Genomic DNA, 12,472 nt, shown 5'->3' with positions numbered 1-12,472 from the left:
CTGTTAGAAAAATTTCTCAGACTTTCTCATTCTAATGGAGAATAGCATGCTCCACTAATAACTCAGATTCTCATGCTTAACTTCAGAACCCTAGATTTAGTTCTTCTCTATAACTACCACTTTGTACTCTTGGGTCAACATTTCTCTATTTTTCCCACCAGACTCCACCACCTTGAAGACTTCTCATATATTCTCTGTTTTGACATATTCAACAATTTTCCATTTTTTCTTTCAGAGTCCACACATAACAGACTTCATGCAGTGTTATTATTTCTATATCTCGTTTATTTCACTCACCATAATGTCCTCCAATTTCATCCAGTTTCTCACAAATGACAGGAGTTCCTTTATCTTTGAGTTGAACAGCATTCCATCATATAAATATATATATTTAAGCATCATCATACATCTATCATGTATAATGTATTGTTACACATTATATGTATATAAATATCTATACACACACATGTATAAGAATGATTCAAAAGCTTCAAGTGATTCCAAAGTGTCATGGAAATTCTGTAGTATCCTTTTATTAAAATACACTTTTCAAGCCATATATATGGACAGCAAGATTGCTTAACCAACCTTCTGTTGATGGACATTTAGGCAGTTTGCATCTTGGCCTCTGTGAATAAGGTATCAACTAGGGGTTGCAGGTATCTCTACTAAATGCTGATATGGTTTTTTGTTTCTTCTTCTTTTGCACATATACCCATAAGGAGGATGAATGGGTCATTTGACAGTTCTAGTTTAACATTTCAAAAATACTTCAATAATGTTTTCTATAATGGCCATACCACTCAACATTCTCACACAAATGTAAAAGTGTTTCCTTTTTGGTACACCCTTGCCCACATTTATTCTCTCTTGTCTTTGTGAAAGCAGCTGACCATATGGTTCTGAGGGGATATCCCTCTGTGGTTTGGAATGGTGTTTCCCTGATGAGTACTGATAATGGGCAACTTGTCATAAACCTGGTAGCAATGCGTATTCAGGTCCTTTGCCAATTTCTCAGATGAATGATTAATTATTTTGGCTACTCAGTTCTGTGAGTGCTTTCACACTATAGCACAGAGAAAGCAAAAGCCTTGTGAACAATGTACATAGGTCTTGGCGCCATGTGGGGATCATGGGGATCCTTACTTTGGGGCCATGTGACTGCACCACTGCCATTTTATTGGATTGTGCAGTGTGTTGCATGGCGGAATTGAGCATGGGTGGAAAAATGTACCTAGCTGAAGAGGGCAGGAAGGGTGTGCTTCCTCTCTCTCTCCCTCTTTTTTTTTTTTTTTTTTTTTTTTTGGTGGTGACACTGAAGTTACCAGGATCTCTAGTTTGCATGGAAAGCTTTTGTTAAGCATAAACCTGCTCTGATTCCATCCAGGGATCTCCCTGGCCAGGTGCACAGGTTCACTGTGGAGTCAGTTTCTCTCCTGACCTCAGTGCTCATGGAAGGTGGCTCCTTCAGGGGCTGGACAGTGGAGTAGGCCTTTCTGAGTATCCCCTGAGGTTTCCGACACAATGTGTCCTTCATCTCACCCACACTTGGTTTCACCCTAACATTACCTTGTCATTCTCTGGGTCATTCTCACGCCCCAGAGAGCTGCTCGTCTTCCTTCATCTGCACCCTCAGTTCTGGGTTCTCAGGATGTGGACTCAGCTCCGGATCTGGGAGGAGACACAGGAGGGACTAGGTCAGCTCTCAGCCTCAGTTCCCAGGGCACCTGTGGTTCCCCAGGGACTCAGAGGAACCTAAGCAGCAGGACTTCAGAGAGGAACAATATACACTTTACCTCACTGATGTGGAACCAGAGGTCCACAGAGACTAAGAGGTTGTCTCAGCACCACAGCACCTGCTGGAAGGAGGGCCACCCCATGAGCTTTGACCTCCAGCTTCCCTGTGCCGAGCATGGCTCTTGTCTTCCAAGAATGCATTGCTGGGTTTTGTAGACTTCAGATAAAGCACTGCTATTACTGCTCCTAAAAACAAACAAAAGTATGAGGGTCATTCCTTGGACACAGCTTTTCCCACATTTCTATTGTCCCATTATGTATTCTCTGTTTTCAATCACTGGGTGATAGAATGGGAGCAGAGAATACATACGGTGAATGAGTATTTAACACAGCCCTGCCTGTCCTGTGTGGTCCCTTACCTCTGGAATTCTCCCTCAGGCTTTCTCCTCTGCTGCAATGGTGGAGATTGTCAGACCTCATGGAGGTCATTTCTGTGTGGAGATCCATGTTCTTCTTTTTCTCTCCTGGAGTCAGGTAGAGTAGAGATCCATTCTGGACCTCTGTGGACCCAGGTTTTCTGCAAGGCAATGCTGCTAGTTTCAAAGATAAAAAAGTAAACTCCACGGCCAGCGCCGCGGCTCACTAGGCTAATCCTCCACCTAGCGGCGCCGGCACACCGGGTTCTAGTCCCGGTCGGGGAGCCGGATTCTGTCCCGGTTGCCCCTCTTCCAGGCCAGCTCTCTGCTGTGGCCAGGGAGTGCAGTGGAGGATGGCCCAGGTGCTTGGGCCCTGCACCCCATGGGAGACCAGGAAAAGCACCTGGCTCCTGGCTCCTGCCATCGGATCAGCGCGGTGCGCCGGCTGCAGCGCGCCAGCCGCGGCGGCCATTGGAGGGTGAACCAACGGCAAAAGGAAGACCTTTCTCTCTGTCTCTCTCTCTCACTGTCCACTCTGCCTGTCAAAAAAAAAAAAAAGTAAACTCCACAATGACCAATGGAAATCAGGTCAATAAAGATTTCCCTGAGGTGCCTGAGATTGTGAGAACAGCCCCTGGTAGAAAGTGGTCAGAGCCAAGCACGGGGCATTGGCAGATTGACTCAGGTAAGGTGTATGTGCAAAACAATCAAGAGAAGGCTGCTAACACCAGGAAGAAGACACACATCAGAGGAGTGTGAGAAGAAAGGACAAGTACTGGCTCAAATGAAGAAGGAAGTATCACAGGCTGAGACCCAGAGGCAAGGCCCCACATCACAGAGGATTAGTCCTCGGCCTTGAAACCTATCCCAGGAAGTCCTGTTGGATTTGCCCATCTCAACTTGAAAACTTTTGGATTCATGACTTCCTTGTAGGCTCCATTTTTGCCCTTGCTGAATTAGAGTCACTGTCATTGTCACCCTATGTCCCCTGCACATGGGGCAGATAAGCAGTGTGTTTAATGTCAGAGTAGCACAGATGGAATGGATCACACACAGCATCCACACGTAACAAACACCTCCAACCCCTCATTCACATCCCCCTTCATGACCCAGGGAAATCCCACATTCCTGCTGTGAGGCCTCCACCTGACAGGGGAAGTGTTTTCATTCCTTATGTGTTCTGGATTAGTAATTCTTTATTAGCTACACAGTGTGGAATTCCAAAATCAATGGCCTTATTATATACTCAACCATCATGATGAGAATTGGTAAGTGCTATCCAATTCTATACAGATACAAAAAATTAAATACCTTGTGATAAGTTCAACCAGCTTGTGAAAGTCCTCTTCAATGAAATTCAAACACATTGAATCTAATGAAAGAAAATGAAGCAGACACAAAATAATGGAATTCCCTCATATATTCTTGATTTGGAAGAATCAATATTATTAAAATATCAAAACTACCCAAAACAATTTAGAGATTCAATGTAGTCTCCATCAAAATACTGATGACATCCTCACAGAATTAGAAATAAATCTTAAAATTCTTATGAAAACACAAAAGGCTCTGAATACTCAAAATATTCTTAACACAATGAAGCCAAACCTGAAGGCACCACATTTCAAAATTAAAGATATGCCACAAGGCTATTGAGACCAAAACAGTATGGTACCAACATAGCAATAGACACATAGGACAATGGAACAAAAGTGAACCCCTAGAAATTCACACACCTACATCCCTACACTTACTTTTGACAAAGATGTGGAAAACATTCCCTGGAGATATGCACATCTATTTTAATGGGACTGGGAAAATAGATTTTAATTTACAAAAATCAACTCAAAATGGATCATGATCTAAATGTAAGATCTGAAACTATGAAACTAACAGAAGAAAACAAGGAGCAAATGCTCTAAGAAATGGGCAGAGTCAACACAGTTTTTGGGCTAAGACCACAAGAACATGGACAATAAAAACCAATTGGAAAAATCTGATGTTACCAATCCAACAAATTTCTGCACAGGTAGAAATATTTTACCAGTTGGGTAAGTGCACCTGATGTTGTGACATCCAAAGAACTGAGGAATTTTCCTCCTTTGTTATACAGGGACATCATTTGGCCATTTGGAGAATGTGCTTCCCCCATGAGTCACTCTGGTGCTAAGATCTGTCATTGATATTCAGTCAGTTTGATTCCTGGGTGACACAGCAGGACCAAAGAACACTGAAAGGATCAAGTAGTGATTGCAGTCAGACACAGAATGAGTTTCTGTGACCACCTCTAGACCATCAGGCACCTATGCCAGAAAAGGGTCTTCCTGAGACAGGAGCACTGTCTGCCTTGTGCAGTTCCTGTCCCAGAGCCTCTGCAAGTGACTTGGAGTAAGGAGTCACTGCCACTATCAAGACACATGACAGAAAACCCACTGGAAAAAGAACATAGGGTACTCACAACAAAATGATGAAATTTCTAAAAATCAAGTTCTTACCCATCCCTTATCCATACTAACTGTGAATGTCAACAGACAACATTACCCAGTTACGAGATACAGACAGGATGACTGGGTGGAAACCAACACCCAACCACAAGTTGCCTACAAGAAACACACCAGTAAAGACAGAGACTGAAAGGGTAAGGATGGGAAAAGATGCTTCATGCTAATGGATATCAGATGTGAGCAAGAGTACCTATGGTTGGATCAGATAAAATAGGTTTGATGATAAAAACTGGAACAAGAGATGACGGTTGCTATATGATTATCAAGGGTTTGATCCAACAAGAAGATGTGACAATGGTAAGTGCATATGCACCCATTGCTGCAGCACACTAATTTATAAAACAAAATTATTACATCTAAAGGACACATGAATTCTAATGCAGTAATAGTGGGGGACTTCAACACTCACCTTTCATCAACAGGAAGAGATCACCTGGAAAAAAATTAACAAGCATCAGAGAGAAACTACTACAGACCAAATGGCCATAACAGATGACTACAGAATATTTCACTCCACAGCTGCAGAATACACATTCTTTTCATCTGCACATGGAACATGGATGCTATAATACTAGAAATCAACAATGCAAGAACCCCCAAAGGTATGCAAATACATAAAGGCTGGATAAGAAACCAAGAGGGAAATTTCAAAATTCCATGAAACTAATTAAAATGGAAGCACAACACACTGAATCTATGGGAAATTCTAAAAGTAGTATGCAGAGGAAAGGTTATGGGATTAAGTTCCTACATCAAATAATTAGAAAGACTTCCAATAACCTAACAAAGTATCTCAAAAATCCTAGTAAAACAGGAGCAGACCAATCCCAAGTCAGTGGAAAGAAAGAATAAGGATGCAAGCAGAAAGAAAGGAAAGAGCAACAGAGAAATGAGGGCCTCAGACACAAAATCCAGAACACTGCAGGAACCCAACACGCAGTGTCGTCCACCATGCAAGACTCGTGTGCTCACACTGCTGTTGTCTGATTATCTCAGAACAGAGCAGTCATCCAATACAAGAGAACACAGACCATCCCATTGATCACAGCCTTTCCAGGCCTATTGAGTGTAATCTGAGTTGATAAAATCTCACAATAAAGAGTTAAGTGCTGGTAAAAGTTAACAGAAGGTAACAGGGGCTGTCTAGTTTCTGCAAGGGGGTATAGAAAAGAACATTCTCATCAGTGGCTGCGAATGTGAATGGGAAAATCTTCTTGCCAGGCAATGGGGCCAGAACAGCACCATCAGGAGTGTACCAGAACTTTGATCTTGCAATTCCCTTTACAGGATACAACCTGGAGAAGTACCTTCACAATTAATAAGGGACACACCAAATATATGTAGACGATGCTCCTTGAGACATTATTAATAATACTAAACATTTAAATCATTTGAGGAACATTAACTTATGTGAGTAGAATGGTCCATCACACCATGAACAGTTATCCATTGTCTAAGACAAGGAAGAAGAGTCTGAAAGAGCAGAGGGTGATGGACTGGTAAGAACTAATGTGACTGAGCGGTTACTGTGTACTAGACACAGACAGGCCTTGATGCTTTGCCCCCACATCTCATTAAAACATGTGCCAAGCCATGTAGAAAGCACTCCTGCTTGTCCATTTCTTAATGTTTTCTCTACCATGACTATTACAAGACACCAATGAAAGACATTGAAGCAGACACAAAAACTAGAAAGACATCCATGTTCATGGATTACATGAATTAACATGATGAAAATTTCCACTCCATCCAAAGCAAATTACAAATTCAAGGCAATCCCCACCAAAATATTAGGCACATTGTTCACTGAACTAGAAAAACCACCTAAGAATTTATGTGGAAAAAGCACAAAGACACAGATTTTGTTTTCACCCCTATTGGAGGAAAGATTCTTTTCCACACATCCCTGCAATCTCATTAATGTGAGCACGGGGTTCAGGCAGGATTTTTCCACATCTGATTTAAAGTAGAAGGAGATGCGGCCCGGCTGTGGCTTTGTAAGGGAAGCCTCTGTCAGTCGGGCCAGGATCCCGTGTGGCAGCCGGTTCATGTCCCGGCTGCTGCTCTTGCAATTCAGCTCTCTGCTTACCGCTTAGGAGAGCAGTGGAAGATGGCCCAAGGGCTTGGGCCCCTGCACCCATGTGGGAGGCCCGGATAAATCCTGGCTTCAGATCAGCCCAGAGCAAGGCATTGAGGCCATCTCGGTAGTGAACCAGCAGATGGAAGCCCTTTTTTCTTTTTTTTTTTAAATTTTTCTTTTTTATTTTTTTTTAACTTTTATTTAATGAATATAAATTTCCAAAGTACAGCTTATGGATTACAATGGCTTCCCCCCATATCGTCTCTCCCACCCGCATCCCTCCCCTTTCCCACTCCCTCTCCCCTTCCATTCACATGAGGATTCATTTTCGATTCTCTTTATCTACAGAAGATGAGTTTAGCATACATTAAGTAAAGATTTCAACAGTTTGCTCCCACACAAACATAAAGTGAAAAATAATAGATGATTTTTTAAATGATGATGAAATCAGATCAGACCTATTGTCATGTTTAATCCCAGTGAGAGTCAAGTTGGGAATTGATAATTTCTTCTTCTTTTTCTTCTTCTTTTTTTTTTTTTTACAGAAGATCAGTTTAGTATACATTAAGTAAAGATTTCAACAGTTTGCTCCCACATAGAAACATAAAGTGAAAAACACTGTTTGAGTACTAGTTATAGCATTAAATCTCAATGTACAGCACATTAAGGACAGAGATCCTACATGAGGAGTAAGTGCACAGTGACTCCTGTTTTTGACTTTACAAATTGACACTCATGTTTATGGCATCAGTAATCTCCCTATGCACCAGTCATGAGTTTCCAAGGCTATGGAAGCCTTTTGAGTTCACCGACTCTTATCTTGTTTAGACAAGGTCATATTCAAAGTGGAGGTTCTCTCCTCCCTTCAGAGAAAGGTACCTCCTTCTTTGAAGACCTGTTCTTTCCACTGGGATCTCACTCACAGAGATCTTTCATTTAGGGTATTTTTTTTTTTTTCTGCCAGAGTGTCTTGGCTTTCCATGCCTGAAATACTCTCATGGGCTTTTCAGCCAGATCGGAATGCCTCTAGGGCTGATTCTGAGGCCAGAGTGCTGTTTAGGACATCCACCATTCTATGAGTCTGCTGAGTATCTCATGGAAGCCCTTTTTTCTGTCTCTCCCTCTCTCTGTAGTGCTAACCCTCAAATAAATAAATCACACACACAACAAGTAGAGAGGATAAGGATGGAGAGAACAGGTGCAGAATAAACTGACTCAAACTCCAGGATGGAGCTGACTTGGGCCCAGCAACCTTTCAGGGAAGACATGAGTGAACTCATGGTGGCCCAAGGGAATCAGACGCTGCCCTCCTCCTTCTTCTTTTATTATTATTTTATTTTATTTGAAAGACATAGAGAGAGAGAGAGGTGGAGCCAGAGAGAGAGAGAGAGAGAGAGAGAGAGAGGTCTTTGGTTCACTCCCAAAATGACCACAATGGCCGGAGCTGAGCTGATCCGAAGTCAGGAACCAGAAGTTTCAGACAGGTCTCCCACAACGGGTCAGGGGCCCAAGGACTAAGGCCATCTTTGGATGCTTCCCCGGGACACAGCAGAGAGCTGCATAGGCAGTGGAACAGCCCCCATGGAGGCTGGCACTACAGGCTGGGGCTCTAACCCTCTGTGCCACCTGGCTGCCTGACCCTGCCCTTCTGTGCACGCCCTGTCCCCCCCACGCTGCAGCTCCTGGGCTCCTCTCCTTAGTGTGACTGCGCCAGCTCCAGAGCCTCTGAGCCCAAGACAGTGCGGGATGACCTGCAGCCACCTTAACCTCACTTCCTTAACTGCACTTTAACCCTCAGAGACTTCTGCCTGCAACAAAGTTATAAACTACAAGCCCGCACGCAGGAGGCAAGGCCTCCTTTCTCTAAGAGAAAAGAGCAGGATTCTAGATCCTGGGGTCTGGTAAGTTTCAAGTCAGTTTCTCTGCACAGCCCCGGAAACGCCGTGGTCTGGGTCTGTGCTGTGTCCTGGTGGGCTAAGCCTCCGCCTGCAGGGCCGGCTTCCCCCATGGGCGCTGGTTCCTGTCCCGGCTGCCCCTCTTCTGTTCTGGCTCTCTCCTAATGGGCTGGGGAAGTCATGCAAGATGGCCCGAGGGCTTGGGGCCCTGCTCCTGCCTGGGAGACCCCTTGTAGTGGCCATCTGGAGAGCGAACCAGAGCATGGAAGACCTTTCTCTCTGCCTCTCCCCTCTCTGTAATTCTCTCTCTCCAATGAATAAACACAACAGTAAGAATGAAAGGCCTGGAGTTACAAACAGCAGGAGGCTGTGGTCCCGGAGAGCGCCCCCTGCCGCCCGGGCTCCGCAGCCCCGCGGCCTCCTCCAGGGGGGCCCGGCCCTTCCCGCCCTCCCGGGAGCTGTGGGCACGGCTCCCGCATCCTCCTCCCGAGGAGCGGCGTCCTGAGCCTGGGGCCGGCGCCCGTCCTCCTGGAACCCTGTCCCTCGGCGCGGGGTCCGCCCCGCGTCCGCGGTTCCCTTTCTTCTCCTCTGACTCCGGTTCCGGAAGGCGGCCCTCAAGTGACCCCGCACCGCTGTCCCGTTCCGGAGCCCTGGCGCGGGGTCCTCCATTGTCCACAGCTCTGTTTTCTGAAGCGGGGTCCGCATCCGGTTCCCCAGGGGGGCGGCAGCCCCCAGGGCCCTCGCGGCCTGCAGGCCGGGCTGGGGGTCATCGATGGCGCCCTCGGGGAGCAGGGGCCTGGGCTGTGTGAGGGGCTGAGGGCAACGGGCGGGTGGGCGGGGCTTGCGGAGGGCGGGAAAGCGCCGGGCCGCCCGGCGGTGGGCGTGGCCTGTGGGAGCCCAAGGTCTGGTGCGGGCTTGTCCCGCGTGTCCGTGTCCCCGCCCTTCCCAGCTGTGTGGGAGCTGACGGAGGAGCCGGTGCGTGGCGCTGTGGCCTGTGGGGTTTCCCCTCTGTGGATTTAATGATCGCTCTGCCGCCTCGAGCTCCGGCTTCCGTTCTCTCTGGAGATCCCGACCCTTCCTCCCTTGCCATTGGACCACTCTTCCCGGGGTCTCTCTGGCCCGGATCCTGAAGGAGCAGCAGAGTCCGGAGGAGAAACCAGCGCTGCCCTGGGGGAGCTCTTTGTGTCCCCTCTGCCCTGGCCCCTCGCTGAGCTGCTGTTGCTGTCAGGCTGTGGTGCCCGGAACTCCAGCGTGTGTGTGTGCGCATGTGCGTCCACGCACTTTCCTCACGGAAATGTATTGATAAAGAAGTGATTAGTCCCTGACCCCAATCACTAGTGCCGTAAACCACAGCATGGGTCCCGTTATTTCCCTGTTACATGCGTTGATTGGGGAGTTGGGATCACACGTGGGGACTTAACCCACTGCACCGCCCTGTGCCGGCTCCGTAGTCAATGTTGTTAAAGACGCAGGTACAGAGCACAGTGCAGAGGCAGGGTGGAGCCATGAATCAGGAACCTGCTGGAGGCTGTATTTAAAAGACTGCTGTGGCCAGCGCCGCAGCTCGATAGGTTAATCCTCTGCTTGCAGCGCCGGCACCCTGGGTTCTAGGCCAGATCGGTGCTTGGGCCCTGCACCAGCATGGGAGACCAGGAGAAGCACCTGGATCCTCGCTTCGGATCAGCGCAGTGCATCGGCCTTAGCGGCCATTTGGGGGGTGAACTAACGGAGGGAAGACCTTTCTCTCTCTCTCGCTGTCAAAAAATAATAATAAATAAAAAATTTAAAAAAAGAATAAAAATCCTCTAAAAAACAAAAAGCCTGCTGCCTGTTGTCAGGGCAATTCCTGGGGACCCGATGTGCAGAGTGCAGACGTCCCTGTGAGGTCCAGGGTGCAAACCCGCCCTTTGGGAGCCACCTCTGCCCGCTCATCTCAGCTGCTGCTGTCCCCAGAGCCCTCTCAGAAGTTGGAGGAGTGACCCCCTGTCGCTCCCCCTCTTCATGGAGGAACTACACTAAACCCTGCCTAGGCTTCATATCCGAGTCACGGCACCATTATGTCGCTCCCCCTCTTCGTGGAGGAACGACACAGGACCCTGCGCTGTTCTTTCGTCTGCTCGGCCCTCCCCGGGTTTGCTGCTGGTTCTTCCAGGGTTGGCTACCGTCCCTTCCACCTCCGTGGAAGGGCGGTTCCCCCTGCCACTTTCCCTACTTCCGCGGGGGAGCGGCACACCACCGGCCGGCTCTCTCGGGGGCTGCTCAGGTGTTCCCCTTAGATGTTCCTGGTGCATGTTGTCTCGCTCCTCCTTTATAGTCCTTTTCCACCAATCCCAACTCTGCTACCCACACGCCGAGTACGCTGCTCTCCTCCAATCAGGAGCAGGTCCTACAGTTCATTGGTTGAACTGGAGGCAGCTGAGTAGAAGCTGTTTCCTCCTCTCCCAGCGCCATATTGTGGGAGAGCAGATGCATAGAATAAGTCTTAATTCCAGTAACTTAGTCTAGTCCGAGTTGCTCCCCACAACCCCCCAAGTGCCCACCGGGAAGCTCAGCTTCCGTCAGTTTCATGGAGGTTGCTAGGGCTGGGTGCTTTGAAAATGCAACATAGTGTGCTTTTCCTGTTGTTTTCCTGTGGCCTCCAGGACTGGGTTAGACCTGGGGCCTGGAGAGGGATGGGGGAGAGGAAACCCAGCTGACAGCAGGCATGGAGTCCCTGTGTCTCTGTGGCTGTCCTGGAGTGCAGAGGGGGAGGGAGGGGCATGCTCATCAGGAGAATCCTGGAGGCCCGGGAAGAGCCCTCAGCACACAGCTGCCTCAGAGAGAACCACTGGCCTCTTCCCTCTCTTTCTTGCTAGGCAGGGAACAGAATTGGAGTCTGGCTGAGCTTGTCTGAAATCCACTGTGTGAAGGTGACAGTCATTGTCCAGAGGATCTTCAGGGACCCAGTGCACTCGGAACTGGAGACAGGAAGAAGGCACGAGTGCACTCAGACCAGTAGGCACTACAGCCCCCAATTGGAGGATACTTGAGCCCACCCTAAGTGACAGACCCTGGGCTGCACAGGTGCACCACTGGCCCTAGGAACTAGACACTGCCCGTGGACAGGGTTCTGCTGTCCCTGGACACTGTGAGGATCTTGAGATGGGCTGTAGTTATGTTACAGGAGCCAGCATGAATTTTCCCAGTGGTGCTCCTTGGGTCTCTCCTTTCACATCAAGAGCTGGTGTCACTGTTTCAGAATGGCCAGTCCATGGAGATCTTCCTACATGGTGGATCCAGGGAAACTGAGAAAGCAGGTGTGGGGCCCTCAGTGTTCAGAATGTAGGACATTCATCACACATGGGAAGGGGCTTGGCAACAGCATGTCCTTGGTTGGACAAAACAGCCTGAGGTGGCCAACTCTGCAGGAGGCCTTCTGCAGACAAGTAGAAATACAACCCCAAAGGTGCCCACCCATGTCTGTGAACAACCCGTCCCCAGGATATCAAGTACTTGGGTTCCTGCCACCCACACAGGGAGACCTGGATTGAATTCCCTGCTCCTGACTTTGGCCTCAGTCCAGCCAGGCAGTTGCACACATTCGAGGACTGAAACAGAGGGTGGCAGTACTCTCTGTGTCTCTCCCTCTCAAACAACTAGTTTCTGTGATGGAGCAGTGGTTTACTAGCCCAAGCATTTGCCTGGAATGGCAGCATCCTATATGGACACCTGTTCAAGTCCTGGTCGCTCCTCCTCTGATCCAGCTCTCTGCTATGGCCTGGGAAGGCAGTAGAAGATGGTCCAGTTCCTTGGGCCCCTGCACTCATGTGGGAGACACAGAAAAAACTACTGGTTTATGGC

The 12,472-nt window shown here is 48.0% G+C and overlaps 1 long non-coding RNA gene across 1 annotated transcript; it reads right to left on the bottom strand.

Moving 5' to 3' along the window:
- Positions 1-1,013: 1,013 nt before the first annotated feature.
- LOC138850295 (uncharacterized) lies at positions 1,014-2,345 on the bottom strand. The gene is made up of 3 exons (XR_011390026.1): positions 2,157-2,345; positions 1,797-1,983; positions 1,014-1,671 (listed from the first exon to the last, which is right to left on the bottom strand). It is a non-coding gene; the product is annotated as an uncharacterized lncRNA (long non-coding RNA).
- Between the last annotated feature and the right edge of the window lie 10,127 nt (positions 2,346-12,472).

Source organism: Oryctolagus cuniculus, chromosome 7 (assembly GCF_964237555.1).
Source record: "Oryctolagus cuniculus chromosome 7, mOryCun1.1, whole genome shotgun sequence".
Taxonomy (NCBI): Eukaryota; Metazoa; Chordata; class Mammalia; order Lagomorpha; family Leporidae; genus Oryctolagus; species Oryctolagus cuniculus.
The sequence above is the reverse complement of the archived record's forward strand: the minus strand, read 5'-3'. Positions and strand labels throughout refer to the sequence as shown.